Genomic DNA, 14880 nt, shown 5'->3' on the forward strand with positions numbered 1-14880 from the left:
TGTCCACTGTCGTGTCCATAAGGCTCTTCTGGCTGAAATGGACATAGCACTCACCCGAGATGCCAGTGTGCAAATATCCCTCTGTGCATCACGCATATAGATAAATGCATCCTTTATTTGTTCTAACGACAGTAAAACATTGTCCCTATCTAGGGTATCAATATTTTCAATCAGGGATTCTGACCAAACTACTCCAGCACTGCACATCCAGGCAGTTGCTATAGCTGGTCGTAGTATAACACCTGCATGTGTGTATATATTCTTTTGAATAACTTCCATCTTTCTATCTGATGGATCCTTAAGTGCGGCCGTCTCAGGAGAGGGTAACGCCACTTGTTTGGATAAGCGTGTGAGCGCCTTGTCCACCTTAGGGGGTGTTTCCCAGCGCGCCCTAACCTCTGGCGGGAAAGGGTATAATGCCAATAACTTTTTTGAAATTATCAACTTTTTATCAGGAGCAACCCACGCTTCATCACACACGTCATTTAATTCTTCTGATTCAGGAAAAACTGTTTGTAGTTTTTTCACACCATACATAATACCCTGTTTTACGGTATCTGTAGTATCAGCTAAATGTAACGTCTCCTTCATTGCCAAAATCATATAACGTGTGGCCCTACTGGAAAATACGTTTGAATTTCTACCGTCGTCACTGGAATCAGTGCCCGTGTCTGGGTCTGTGTCGACCGACTGAGGCAAAGGGCGTTTTACAGCCCCTGACGGTGTTTGAGGCGCCTGGACAGGCATTAATTGATTGTCCGGCCGCCTCATGTCCTTAACTGACTGTTTAAGGGAAGATAAACCATCACGTAATTACACAAATAAAGGCATCCATTCTGGTGTCGACCCCCTGGGGGGTGACATCTGCATATTTGGCAATTGCTCCGCCTCCACACCAATATCGTCCTCATACATGTCGACACCACGTACCGACACACACCGCAAACTCACAGGGAATGCTCTAATGAAGACAGGACCCACTAGCCCTTTTGGGGAGACAGAGGGAGAGTCTGCCAGCACACACCACAAAGCGCTATATATACAAGGGATATCCTTATATTAAGTGCTCCCTTATAGCTGCTTTAATATATATATATATAGCCATTAATGTGCCCCCCCTCTCTGTTTTACCCTGTTTCTGTAGTGCAGTGCAGGGGAGAGACCTGGGAGCCGTTCTGACCAGCGGAGCTGTGACAGAAAATGGCGCCGTGTGCTGAGGAGATAGGCCCCGCCCCTTTTTCGGCGGGTTCTTCTCCCGCTATTTTTCCAGTCAGGCAGGGGTTAAATATCTCCATATAGCCCCTATGGGCTATATGTGAGGTATTTTTAGCCTTGTATAAGGTTTATATTTGCCTCTCAGAGCGCCCCCCCCCAGCGCTCTGCACCCTCAGTGACTGCCCAGTGAAGTGTGCTGAGAGGAAAATGGCGCACAGCTGCAGTGCTGTGCGCTACCTTATGAAGACTGAGGAGTCTTCAGCCGCCGGTTTCCGGACCTCTTCACGCTTCAGCATCTGCAAGGGGGTCGGCGGCGCGGCTCCGGGACCGGACTCCACGGCTGGGCCTGTGTTCGATCCCTCTGGAGCTAATGGTGTCCAGTAGCCAAGCAGCAAATCCACTCTGCATGCAGGTGAGTTTACTACTTTCCCCCTAAGTCCCACGTTGCAGTGATCCTGTTGCCAGCAGGACTCACTGTAAAGAAAAAAAAACCTAAACTAAACTTTCTCTAAGCAGCTCTTTAGGAGAGCCACCTAGATTGCACCCTTCTCGTTCGGGCACAAAATCTAACTGGAGTCTGGAGGAGGGTCATGGGGGGAGGAGCCAGTGCACACCACCTGACCTAGTAAAGCTTTACTTTTTTGTGCCCTGTCTCCTGCGGAGCCGCTATTCCCCATGGTCCTTTCAGGAACCCCAGCATCCACTTAGGACGATAGAGAAAATCATTTACCTTTTAAATTTCAGGCATAAATATCAGAAGCGCAGAGTTTGGAAACATGACACTTAGCAAATAAATTCCAAGCACTCTGTAAGGTAACCAGTGACAGCCTATTTGGACATGGGCTAAGGATCTGATTCTGAGCTGGAAATAAAGACACAGCAAGTACTGTGAGCAGGGTTTACAACTCTGTGCACGGCCGATCTGCGCTCATCTCTGCATCACCCCAGTCAATGTATCAGAGACACCATGTAACACATATGCACGACCACTTGCTGCACCGCTGTAAGGCGCAGTCGGGCCCTGCTGTGCTGCCAGGAACCCCCGCCCGGGGGAGAGCACTGTGCACCCTGGTATGTATACAGGGAGTACGGAGCACATACTGCGAGTACCGGGCCGCCGAGTTCTTTGTATCCGATCCCATCCCCCGCTGCTCATTCCTACACACCGGCTCCAGATAGGTCACCTGAGTACATCACGCTAGGCGGCTATTGGTGCTTCGCTGCGGTGACGTAGCCGGCAGCTGTTTTCCGGTTCCGGTTGGGTACGGCCCGGTTCGGTTCGGCTGCGGATGGCAGAGTCCGGGCTGAGTGCTGGAAAAGACCGGAACCGGAGCCAGCACGGGGTGGAGCGGGTGAGATTGTGTATGTTTATTCTTATAGGAGATGTTCAATATATCACACATGCAGCACTGTTAACATAGAGCAGTAACATAGACTGTGCCCGGGGTCCTCCATTCCCTGACACCCACCATTCCTGTGTCCCGTCACTCCCTGACACCTACCATGCCTGTGTCTCCCCACTCCCTGACACCAACCATGCCTGTGTCCCCCCCACTCCCTGACACCCACCATGCCTGTGTCCCCCCACTCCCTGACACCCACCATGCCTGTGTCCCCCCACTTCCTGACACCCACCATACTTGTGTCCCCCACTCCCTGCCACCCACCATACCTGTGTCACCCACTCCCTGCCACCCACCATACCTGTGTCACCCACTCCCTGCCACCCACCATACCTGTGTCCCCCACTCCCTGCTACCCACCATACCAGTGTCCCCCACTCCCTGCCACCCACCCTACCTGTGTCCCCCACTCCCTGCCACCCACCCTACCTGTGTTTCTCACTCCCTGACACCCACCATACCTGTGTCACCCACTCCATGACACCCACCATACCTTTATCACCCACTCCCTGACATCCACCATACATGTGTTCCCCACTCCCTGGAACCCGCTATACCTGTGTCCCCCACTCCCTGCCACCCAGCTCACCTGTGTCCCCCACTCCCTGCCACCCACCCCACCTGTGTCCCCCACTCCCTGCCACCCACCCCACCTGTGTCGCCCACACACTGACACCCACCCCACCTGTGTCGCCCACACACTGACACCCACCATATGTGTCACCCACTCCCTGACACCCACCATACATGTCCCCCACTCCCTGGAACCCGCTATACCTCTGGCCCCCACTCCCTGACACCCACCATGCCTGTGTCCCCCCCACTCCCTGACACCCACAATGCCTGTGCCCCCCCCCACTCCCTGACACCCACCGTGCCTATGTTCCACACTCCCTGACACCCACCATGCCTATGTTCCCCACTCCCTGACACCCACCATGCCTATGTTCCCACTCCCTGACACCCATCATGCCTGTGTCCCCCCACTCCCTGACACACACCATACCTGTGTCCCCCACTCCCTGACACCCACCATGCCAATGTTCCCCACTCCCTGACACTCACCATGCCTATGTTCCCCAACTCCCTGACACCCACCATGCCTGTGTCACCCCACTCCCTGACACACACCATACCTGTGTCCCCCACTCCCTGACACTCACCAATTGGGAAGCGAGGGGATGCGGTGCACTAATTGGGGTTCCCTGTCATTGGTGGTAATACAGAGTTGATCGCAGCAGCAAATTTGTTAGCAGTTGGGCAAAACCATGGGGGTCATTCTGACCTGATCGCACGCTAGGATTTTTCGCTGCGCTCAAGTCAGAACTGCGCATGCGTATGCACCGCAATGCGCAGGCGCATCGTACGGGTACAAAGCGGATCGTTGCTGAGCGATGGATTTTACGAAGAATCCATTCACACAGCCGATCGCAAGGAGATTGACAGGAGAGGGCGTTTGTGGGTGTCAACTGACCGTTTTCTGGGAGTGTTTGGAAAAATGCAGGCGCGTCGAAGCGTTTGCAGGGCGGGTGTCTGACATCAATTCCGGGCAAGAACAGGCTGAAGTGATTGCAGCGGCTGAGTAAGTTCAGCAAGTCAGAAGCTGCACAAAACTTTTTTGTACCGCTCGACTGCACTTGTGATCGCACACTTGCAAAGCAAACATACACTCCCCTATAGGCGGTGACTATCTGTTCGCAGCGCTGCAAAAACTTGCAAGCGAGCAATCAACTCGGAATGACCCCCTATGTGCACTGCAGGGAGGGCAGATATAACATTTACAGAGAGAGTTAGATTTGGGTGGGTTATTTTGTTTCTGTGCAGAGTAAATACTGGCTGCTTTATTTTTACACTGAAATTTAGATTTCCTTTTAAACACACCCCACCCAAATCTAACTCTCTCTGCACATGTTATATCAACCCCCCCGCGCAGTGCACATGATTTTCCCCAACTGCTGACATATTTGCTGCTGCGATTAACTCTGAATTAGGCCCATTGTACAGAGAAAACACCCAAATAAGTGAAAACACTCATGTCGACCTTTTGTCATGTCGACCTACTTACTGTCGACCTAAGTTGAGTTTATCTAACATACCACACCCGTCACTGACCAGCTCCATGTCAACCACTCCTTGTCACTGACCATCACTGTGTCACCCACTCCCTGACACTGACCTGTAACCTACTCCCTGACCATCCCTGTGTCACCCACTACCTGACACTGACCATCCCTGTTATCCAATCCCTGACACCAACCTGTCACGTGCTCCCTGTCACTGGCCATCCCTTCTACCCACTCCCTGTCACCTGCTTCCTGACACTGACCATCCCTGTGTCACCTGCTTCCTGACACTGACCATCCCTGTGTCACCTGCTTCCTGACACTGACCATCCCTGTGTCACCTGCTTCCTGACACTGACCATCCCTGTGTCACCTGCTTCCTGACACTGTGTCACCCACTCCCTGACAACAACCATACCTGTGTTACACACTCCCTGACACTGACCATCCCTGTGTCACCCACTCCCTGTAATTGACCATCTTCTAACATACATTCCCAGACACTTGTATTCCACATACTCCCTGTCACTGATCACTTTTTGTTTGGCACGCCTTAACTTACACTAATTTTCTCTATCGTCCTAAGTGGATGCTGGGGTTCCTGAAAGGACCATGGGGAATAGCGGCTCCGCAGGAGACAGGGCACAAAAAAGTAAAGCTTTTACCAGATCAGGTGGTGTGCACTGGCTCCTCCCCCTATGACCCTCCTCCAGACTCCAGTTAGATTTTGTGCCCGAACGAGAAGGGTGCAATCTAGGTGGCTCTCCTAAAGAGCTGCTTAGAGAAAGTTTAGCTTAGGTTTTTTACTTTACAGTGAGTCCTGCTGGCAACAGGATCACTGCAACGAGGGACTTAGGGGAGAAGTAGTGAACTCACCTGCGTGCAGAGTGGATTTGCTGCTTGGCTACTGGACACTAGCTCCAGAGGGACGATCACAGGTACAGCCTGGATGGTCACCGGAGCCGCGCCGCCGGCCCCCTTGCAGACGCTGAAGAGAGAAGAGGTCCAAAATCGGCGGCTGAAGACTCCTGAGTCTTCATAAAGGTAGCGCACAGCACTGCAGCTGTGCGCCATTTTCCTCTCAGCACACTTCACACAACAGTCACTGAGGGTGCAGAGCGCTGGGGGGGGGCGCTCTGAGAGGCAAATAAAAACCTTATTAGAGGCAAAAAATACCTCACATATAGCCCACAGAGGCTATATGGAGATATTTAACCCCTGCCTAACTTCAAAAATAGCGGGAGACGAGCCCGCCGAAAAAGGGGCGGGGCCTATCTCCTCAGCACACAGCGCCATTTTCTCTCACAGAAAAGCTGGAGAGAAGGCTCCCAGGCTCTCCCCTGCACTGCACTACAGAAACAGGGTTAAAACAGAGAGGGGGGGCACTGATTTTGGCGATATTGTATATATATAAAAGATGCTATAAGGGAGAAACACTTATATAAGGTTGTCCCTATATAATTATAGCGTTTTTGGTGTGTGCTGGCAGACTCTCCCTCTGTCTCCCCAAAGGGCTAGTGGGTCCTGTCCTCTGTCAGAGCATTCCCGGTGTGTGTGCTGTGTGTCGGTACGTGTGTGTCGACATGTATGAGGACGATGTTGGTGAGGAGGCGGAGAAATTGCCTGTAATGGTGATGTCACTCTCTAGGGAGTCGACACCGGAATGGATGGCTTATTTAGAGAATTACGTGAGAATGTCAACACGCTGCAAGGTCGGTTGACGACATGAGACGGCCGACAATCTATTAGGACCGGTCCAGGCGTCTCAGAAACACCGTCAGGGGTTTTAAAAACGCCCTTTTACCTCAGTCGGTCGACACAGACACAGACACGGACACTGAATACAGTGTCGACGGTGAATAAACAAACGTATTTCTCATTAGGGCCACACGTTAAGGGCAATGAAGGAGGTGTTACGTGTTTCTGATACTACAAGTACCACAAGAAAGGGTATTATGTGGGAGTGAAAAAACTACCTGTAGTTTTTCCTGAATCAGATAAAATAAAATGAAGTGTGTGATGATGCGTAGGGTTACCCCGATAGCAAATATTGGCGTTATACCCTTTCCCGCCAGAAATTAGGGTACGTTGGGAAACACCCCTTAGGGTGATAAGGCGCTCACACGCTTATCAAGTGGCGTTACCGTCTCCAGATACGGCCGCCCTCAAGGAGCCAGCTGATAGGAAGCTGGAAAAATATCCTAAAAGTATATACACACATACGGTGGTTATACTGCGACCAGCGATCGCCATCAGCCTGGAGATGCAGTGCTGGGTTGGCTTGGTCGGATTCCCTGACTGAAAATATTTTATTCATGTAGAGCATTTAATAGGATGCATTCTATATATATGTATGTGAGATGCACAGAGGGATATTTGCTCTCTGGCATCAAGATAAGTGCGTTGTCCATATCTCCCAGAAGATGTCAGGGACACGACAGTGGTCAGGTGATACAGATCCCATACGGCACATGGAAGTATTGCTGTATAAAGGGAAGGAGTTATTTGGGGGTCGGTCCATCGGACCTGGGGACCACAGCAACAGCTGGGAAATCCAACCTTTTTTACCCCAAGTTACATCTCAGCTAAAAAAGACACCGTCTTTTCAGCCTCAATCTTTCCTTTCCCATGAGGGCATGCAGGCAAAAGGCCAGTCATATCTGCCCAGACATAGAGGTAAGGGAAGTAGACTGCAGCAGGCAGCCCTTTCCCAGGAAAAGAAGCCCTCCACCGCGTCTGCCAAGTCCTCAGCATGACGCTGGGGCCGTGCTAGCGGACTCAAGGTGGGGGGGTAGTCTCAAGAGTCTCAGGGCGCAGTGGGATCACTCGCAAGTTGACCCCTAGATCGTACGAGTATTATCCCAGGGGTAAAGATTGGAGAGTCGAGACATCTTCTCCTCGCAGGTTCCTGAAGTCTGCTTTACCAACGGCTCCCTCCGACAGGGAGGCAGCATTGGAAACAATTCACAAGCTGTATATCCAGCAGGTGATAATCAAAGTACCCCTCCTACGACAAGGAAAAGGGTATTATTTTTCCACACTATATTGTGGTACTGAAGCCAGACGGCTTGGTGACACATAGTCTAAATCTAAAATGTTTTGAACACTTACATAAAAGGTTCAAATCGAGATAAAGTCACTCAGAGCAGTGATAGCGAACCGGAAAAAAGGGGACTATATGGTGTCCCTGGACATCAAGGATTACCTCCATGTCCAAATTTTGTCCTTCTCATCAAGGGTACCTCTGGTTCGTGGTACAGAACTGTCAATATCAGTTTCAGACGATGCCGTTTGAATTATCCACGGCACCCCGGGCCTTTTTACCAAGGTAATGGCCGAAAAGATGTTTCTTCAAAGAAAAAAGGCATCTAAATTATCCCTTACTTGCACGACCTAAAAAGGGCAAGTTCCAGAGAACAGTTGGAGGTCGGAAGAGCACTATCTAAAGTAGTTCTTCGACGGCACGACTGGATTCTAAATATTCCAAGAATCGCAGCTGTTTTCCGACGATACGTCTGCTGTTCCTAGGGATGATTCTGGACACGGTTCAGAAAAAGGTTTTTCTTCCCGAGGAAAAAGCCAAGGAGTTATCCGACCTGCAGGAACCTCCTAAAACCAGGAAAGGTGTCTGTACATCAATGCACAAGAGTCCTGGGAAAAATGGTGGCTTTTTACGAAGCAATTCCATTCGGCAGATTCCATGCAAGAATTTTCCAAAGGGATCTGTTGGACAAATGGTCAGGGTCGCATCCTCAGATGCACCTGCGAATAACCCTGTCGCCAAGGACAAGGGTATATCTTCTGTGGTGGTTGCAAAAGGCTCATCTATTGGAGGGCCGCAGATTCGGCATACAGGATTTGATCCTGGTGACCACGGACGCCAGCCTGAGAGGCTGGGGAGCAGTCACACAAGGAAGAAACTTCCAGGGGGTATGGACGAACCTGGAAAAGTCTCTTCACATAAACATTCTGGTACTAAGAGCAATCTAAAATGCTCTAAGCCAGGCGGAACCACTCCTGCAAGGAAAACCGGTGTTGATTCAGTCGGACAACATCACGGCGGTCGCCCATGTAAACAGACAGGGCGGCACAAGAAGCAGGAGTGCAATGGCAGAAGCTGCCAAGATTCTTCGCTGGGCGGAGAATCACGTAATAGCACTGTCAGCAGTGTTCTTCCCGGGCGTGGACAACTGGGAAGCAGACTTCCTCAGCAGACACGATATTCACCCGGGAGAGTGGGGTCTTCATCCAGAACTCTTCCACATGCTAATAAACTGTTGGGAAAGACCAATGGTAGACATGATGGCGTCTCGCCTCAACAAGAAACTGGACAAGTATTGCGCCAGGTCAAGAGATCCACAGGCAATAGCTGTGGACGCACTGGTAACACCTTGGGTGTACAAATCAGTATATGTGTTTCCTCCTCTGCCTCTCATACCAAAGGTATTGAAGATTATACGGTGAAGAGGAGTAAGAACAATACTAGTGGCTCCGGATTGACCAAGAAGGACTTGGTACCCGGAACTTCAAGAGTTGGTCACGGACGACTCGTGCCCTCTACTTCTGAGAAGGGACCTGCTACAACAGGGTCCCTGTCTCTTTCAAGACTTACCGCGGCTGCGTTTGACGGCATGGCGGTTGAACGCCAGATCCTAAAAGGGAAAGGCATTCCAGAAGAAGTCATTCCTACCTTGATTAAGGCAAGGAAGGAAGTCACCGCGAAACATTATCACCGCATTTGGCGAAAATATGTCGCGTGGTGCGAGGATCGGAGTGTTCCGACGGAGGAATTTCAACTGGGTCGTTTCCTACATTTCCTACAATCAGGATTGTCTATGGGTCTCAAATTGAGATCTATTAAGGTTCAAATTTCGGCCCTGTCAATATTCTTCCAAAAAGAATTGGCCTCAGTTCCTGAGGTACAGACTTTTGTTAAAGGAGTACTGCATATACAGCCTCCTGTGGTGCCTCCGGTGGCACCGTGGGATCTAAATGTAGTTTTAGATTTCCTCAAATCCCATTGGTTTGAACCATTGAAAAAGGTGGATTTTAAATATCTCACATGGAAAGTGACTATGTTACTGGCCCTGGCTTCCGCCAGGAGAGTATCTGAATTGGCGGCTTTATCTTATAAAAGCCCTTATCTAATCTTCCATTCGGATAGGGCAGAACTGAGGACTCGTCCGCATTTTCTCCCTAAGGTGGTATCAGCGTTTCACCTGAACCAACCTATTGTGGTGCCTGCGGCCACTGGCGACTTGGAGGACTCCAAGTTGTTGGACGTTGTCAGAGCCTTAAAAATATACATTTCAAGGACGGCTGAAGTCAGAAAATCTGACTCGCTGTTGATACTATATGCACCCAACAAGTTGGGTGCCCCTGCTTCTAAGCAGACGATTGCTCGTTGGATTTGTAACACAATTCAACTTGCTCATTCTGTGGCAGGCCTGCCACAGCCTAAATCTGTTAAGGCCCATTCCACAAGGAAGGTGGGCTCATCTTGGGCGGCTGCCCGAGGGGTCTCGGCATTACAATTCTGCCGAGCAGCTACGTGGTCGGGGGAAAACACGTTTGTAAAATTCTACAAATTTGATACCCTGGCAAAAGAGGACTTGGAATTCTCTCATTCGGTGCTGCAGAGTCATCCGCACTCTCCCGCCCGTTTGGGAGCTTTGGTATAATCCCCATGGTCCTTTCAGGAACCCCAGCATCCACTTAGGACGATAGAGAAAATAAGAATTTACTTACCGATAATTCTATTTCTCGGAGTCCGTAGTGGATGCTGGGCGCCCATCCCAAGTGCGGATTATCTGCAATACTGTACATAGTTATTGTTAACAAATTCGGGTTATATTGTTAAGGAGCCATCTTTAAGAGGCTCTTTCTGTTATCATACTGTTAACTGGGTTTAGATCACAAGTTGTACGGTGTGATTGGTGTGGCTGGTATGAGTCTTACCCGGGATTCAAATTGCCTCCCTTATTGTGTACGCTCGTCCGGGCACAGTACCTAACTGGAGTCTGGAGGAGGGTCATAGGGGGAGGAGCCAGTGCACACCACCTGATCTGGTAAAAGCTTTACTTTTTTGTGCCCTGTCTCCTGCGGAGCCGCTATTCCCCATGGTCCTTTCAGGAACCCCAGCATCCACTACGGACTCCGAGAAATAGAATTATCGGTAAGTAAATTCTTATTATCTTTTCTCTAACGTCCTAAGTGGATGCTGGGGACTCCGTAAGGACCATGGGGAATAGCGGCTCCGCAGGAGACTGGGCACATCTAAAGAAAGCTTTAGGACTATCTGGTGTGCACTGGCTCCTCCCCCTATGATCCTCCTCCAAGCCTCAGTTAGATCTCTGTGCCCGAACGAGAAGGGTGCACACTAGGGGCTCTCCTGAGCTTCTTAGTGAAAGTTTTAGTTTAGGTTTTTTATTTTCAGTGAGACCTGCTGGCAACAGGCTCACTGCATCGAGGGACTAAGGGGAGAAGAAGCGAACTCACCTGCGTGCAGAGTGGATTGGGCTTCTTAGGCTACTGGACATTAGCTCCAGAGGGACGATCACAGGCCCAGCTTGGATGGGTCCCAGAGCCGCGCCGCCGGCCCCCTTACAGAGCCAGAAGGCAGAAGAGGTCCGGAAAATCGGCGGCAGAAGACGTCCTGTCTTCAACAAGGTAGCGCACAGCACTGCAGCTGTGCGCCATTGCTCTCAGCACACTTCACACTTCGGTCACTGAGGGTGCTGGGCGCTGGGGGGGGGGCGCCCTGAGACGCAATAAAAACACCTTGGCTGGCGAAAATACATCACATATAGCCCCCAGGGCTATATGGATGAATTTTAACCCCTGCCAGAATCCATAAAAAAGCAGGAGAAAAGTCTGCGAAAAAGGGGCGGAGCCTATCTCCTCAGCACACTGGCGCCATTTTCCCTCACAGCTCCGTTGGAGGGAAGCTCCCCTGGCTCTCCCCTGCAGTTACTACACTACAGAAAGGGTTAAAAAAGAGAGGGGGGCACTAATTAGGCGCAGTATTAACTATACAGCAGCTATAAGGGGAAAAACACTTATAGCGCTCTGGTGTGTGCTGGCAAACTCTCCCTCTGTCTCCCCAAAGGGCTAGTGGGGTCCTGTCCTCTATCAGAGCATTCCCTGTGTGTGTGCTGTATGTCGGTACTTTTGTGTCGACATGTATGAGGAGAAAAATGATGTGGAGACGGAGCAGATTGCCTGTAATAGTGATGTCACCCCCTAGGGGGTCGACACCTGAGTGGATGAACTGTTGGAAGGAATTACGTGACAGTGTCAGCTCTGTATAAAAGACAGTGGTTGACATGAGACAGCCGGCTACTCAGCTTGTGCCTGTCCAGACGTCTCATAGGCCGTCAGGGGCTCTAAAGCGCCCGTTACCTCAGATGGCAGATATAGACGCCGACACGGATACTGACTCCAGTGTCGACGGTGAAGAGACGAATGTGACTTCCAGTAGGGCCACACGTTACATGATTGAGGCAATGAAAAATGTTTTACACATTTCTGATAATACGAGTACCACCAAAAAAGGGGTATTATGTTCGGTGAGGAAAAACTACCTGTAGTTTTCCTGAATCTGAGAAATTAAATGAGGTGTGTGATGATGCGTGGGTTTCCCCCGATAACAACTGATAATTTCTAAAATGTTATTGGCATTATATCCTTTCCCGCCAGAGGTTAGGGTGCGTTGGGAAACACCCCCTAGGGTGGATAAAGCGCTCACACGCTTGTAAGGGCTCTACCTTCGCCTGAGATGGCCGCCCTTAAGGATCCTGCTGATAGAAAGCAGGAGGGTATCCTAAAAGGTATTTACACACATACTGGTGTTATACTGCGACCAGCAATCGCCTCAGCCTGGATGTGCAGTGCTGGGTTGGCGTGGTCGGATTCCCTGACTGAAAATATTGATACCCTAGATAGGGACAGTATATTTTTGCCTATAGAGCATTTAAAAGATGCATTTCTATATATGCGTGATGCACAGCGGAATATTTGCCGACTGGCATCAAGTCTAAGCGCGTTGTCCATTTCTACCAGTAGAGGGTTATGGACACGTCAGTGGTCAGGTGATGCGTATTCCAAACGGCATTTGGAAGTATTGCTTTATTAAGGGGAGGAGTTATTTGGGGTCGGTCTTTCAGACCTGGTGGCCACGGCAACAGCTGGGAATTCCACGTTTGTACCCCAGGTCGCCTCTCAACATGAGAAGACGCCGTATTATCAGGCGCAGTCTTTTCGTGGACAAGCGGGCAAAAGGTTCCTCATTTCTGCCCCGTGACAGAGGGAGAGGAAAAAGGCTGCAGAAATCAGCCAGTTCCCAGGAACAGAAACCCTCTCCCGCCTCTGCAAAGCCCTCAGTATACGCTGGGGCTTTACAAGCAGAATCAGGCACGGTGGGGGGCCCGTCTCAATGAATTTCAGCGCGCAGTGGGCTCACTCGCAAGTAGACCCCTGGATCCTTCAGGTGATATCTCAGGGGTACAAATTAGAATTCGAAACGTCTCCCCCTCGCCGTTTCCTAAAGTCGGCTTTACCGATGTCTCCTTCTGACAGGGAGACAGTTTTGGAAGCCATTCACAAGCTGTATTCCCAGCAGGTGATAATCAAGATACCCCTCCTGCAACAGGGAACGGGGTATTATTCCACACTATTGTGGTACCGAAGCCAGTCGGCTCGGTGAGACCGATTCTAAATCTAAAATCTTTGAACACTTACATACAGAGGTTCAAATTCAAGATTGAGTCACTCAGAGCAGTGATTGCGAACCTGGAAGAAGGGGACTACATGATGTCTCGGGACATCAAGGATGCTTACCTTCATGTCAAAATTTACCCTTCTCACCAAGGGTACCTCAGGTTTATGGTACAGAACTGTCACTATCAGTTCAGACGCTGCCGTATGGATGGTCCACGGCACCCCGGGTCTTTACCAAGGTAATGGCCGAAATGATGATATTCCTTCGAAGGAAGTGAATTTTAGTTATCCCTTACTTGGACAGTTCCCTGATAAGGGTAAGATCCAGGGAACAGTTGGAGGTCGGTGTAGCACGATCTCAGGTAGTGTTGCGGCAGCACGATTGGATTCTCAATATTCCAAAATCGCACCTGGTTCCGACGACGTGTCTTCTGTTCCTAGGGATGATCCTGGACACAGTCCAGAAAAAGGTGTTTCTCCCGGAGGAGAAAGCCAGGGAGTTATCCGAGCTAGTCAGGAACCTCCTAAAACCGAGCCAAGTCTCAGTGCATCAATGCACAAGGGTTCTGAGTAAAATGGTGGCTTCCTACGAAGCAATCCCATTCGGCAGATTCCACGCAAGAACTTTCCAGTGGGACCTGCTGGACAAATGGTCCGGGTCGCATCTTCAGATGCATCAGCGGATAACCCTGTCACCAAGGACAAGGGTGTCCCTCCTGTGGTGGTTGCAGAGTGCTCATCTTCTAGAGGGCCGCAGATTAGGCATTCAGGACTGGGTCCTGGTGACCACGGATGCCAGCCTGCGAGGCTGGGGAGCAGTCACACAGGGAAGGAATATCCAGGGCTTATGGTCAAGCCTGGAGACATCACTTCACATAAATATCCTGAAGCTAAGGGACATTTACAATGCTCTAAGCTTAGCAAGACCTCTGCTTCAAGGTCAGCCGGTGTTGATCCAGTCGGACAACATCACGGCAGTCACCCACATAAACAGACAGGGTGGCACAAGAAGCAGGAGGGCAATGACAGAAGCTGCAAGGATTTTTCGCTGGGCGGAAAATCATGTGATAGCACTGTCAGCAGTATTCATTCCGGGAGTGGACAACTGGGAAGCAGACTTCCTCAGCACGACCTCCACCCGGGAGAGTGGGGACTTCACCCAGAAGTCTTCCACATGATTAAAAACTGGACAGGTATTGTGCCAGGTCCAGGGACCCTCAGGCAATAAGCTGTAGACGCTCTGGTAACACCGTGGGTGTACCAGTCAGGGTATGTGTTCCCTCCTCTGCCTCTCATACCCAAGGTACTGAGATTGATAAGATGGAGAGGAGTAAGCAGTATTCGTGGTTCCGGATTGGCCAAGAAGGACTTGGTAACCGGAACTTCAAGAGATGCTCACGGAGGATCCGTGGCCTCTACCTCTAAGAAGGGACCTGTTCCAGCAAGGACCCTGTCTGTTCCAAGACTTACCGCGGCTGCGT

General features: G+C 50.5%; 1 protein-coding gene across 3 annotated transcripts in view; it reads left to right on the plus strand.

Annotated features, from left to right (window-relative positions):
• The first annotated feature begins 2430 nt into the window (after positions 1 to 2430).
• The window catches only part of AMMECR1L (AMMECR1 like), a 67469-nt gene continuing 55019 nt past the window's right edge, over positions 2431 to 14880 (plus strand). The window contains exon 1 of one of the 3 annotated variants that reach the window (XM_063915887.1): positions 2431 to 2577. The gene's annotated coding sequence lies outside the window, so the exon portion shown is untranslated. The remainder of the gene's footprint in view (positions 2578 to 14880) is intronic. The other 2 variants (XM_063915886.1, XM_063915885.1) reach the window with 2 other exon arrangements.

The sequence above is a fragment of the Pseudophryne corroboree genome, chromosome 4 (assembly GCF_028390025.1).
Source record: "Pseudophryne corroboree isolate aPseCor3 chromosome 4, aPseCor3.hap2, whole genome shotgun sequence".
Classification (NCBI taxonomy): Eukaryota; Metazoa; Chordata; class Amphibia; order Anura; family Myobatrachidae; genus Pseudophryne; species Pseudophryne corroboree.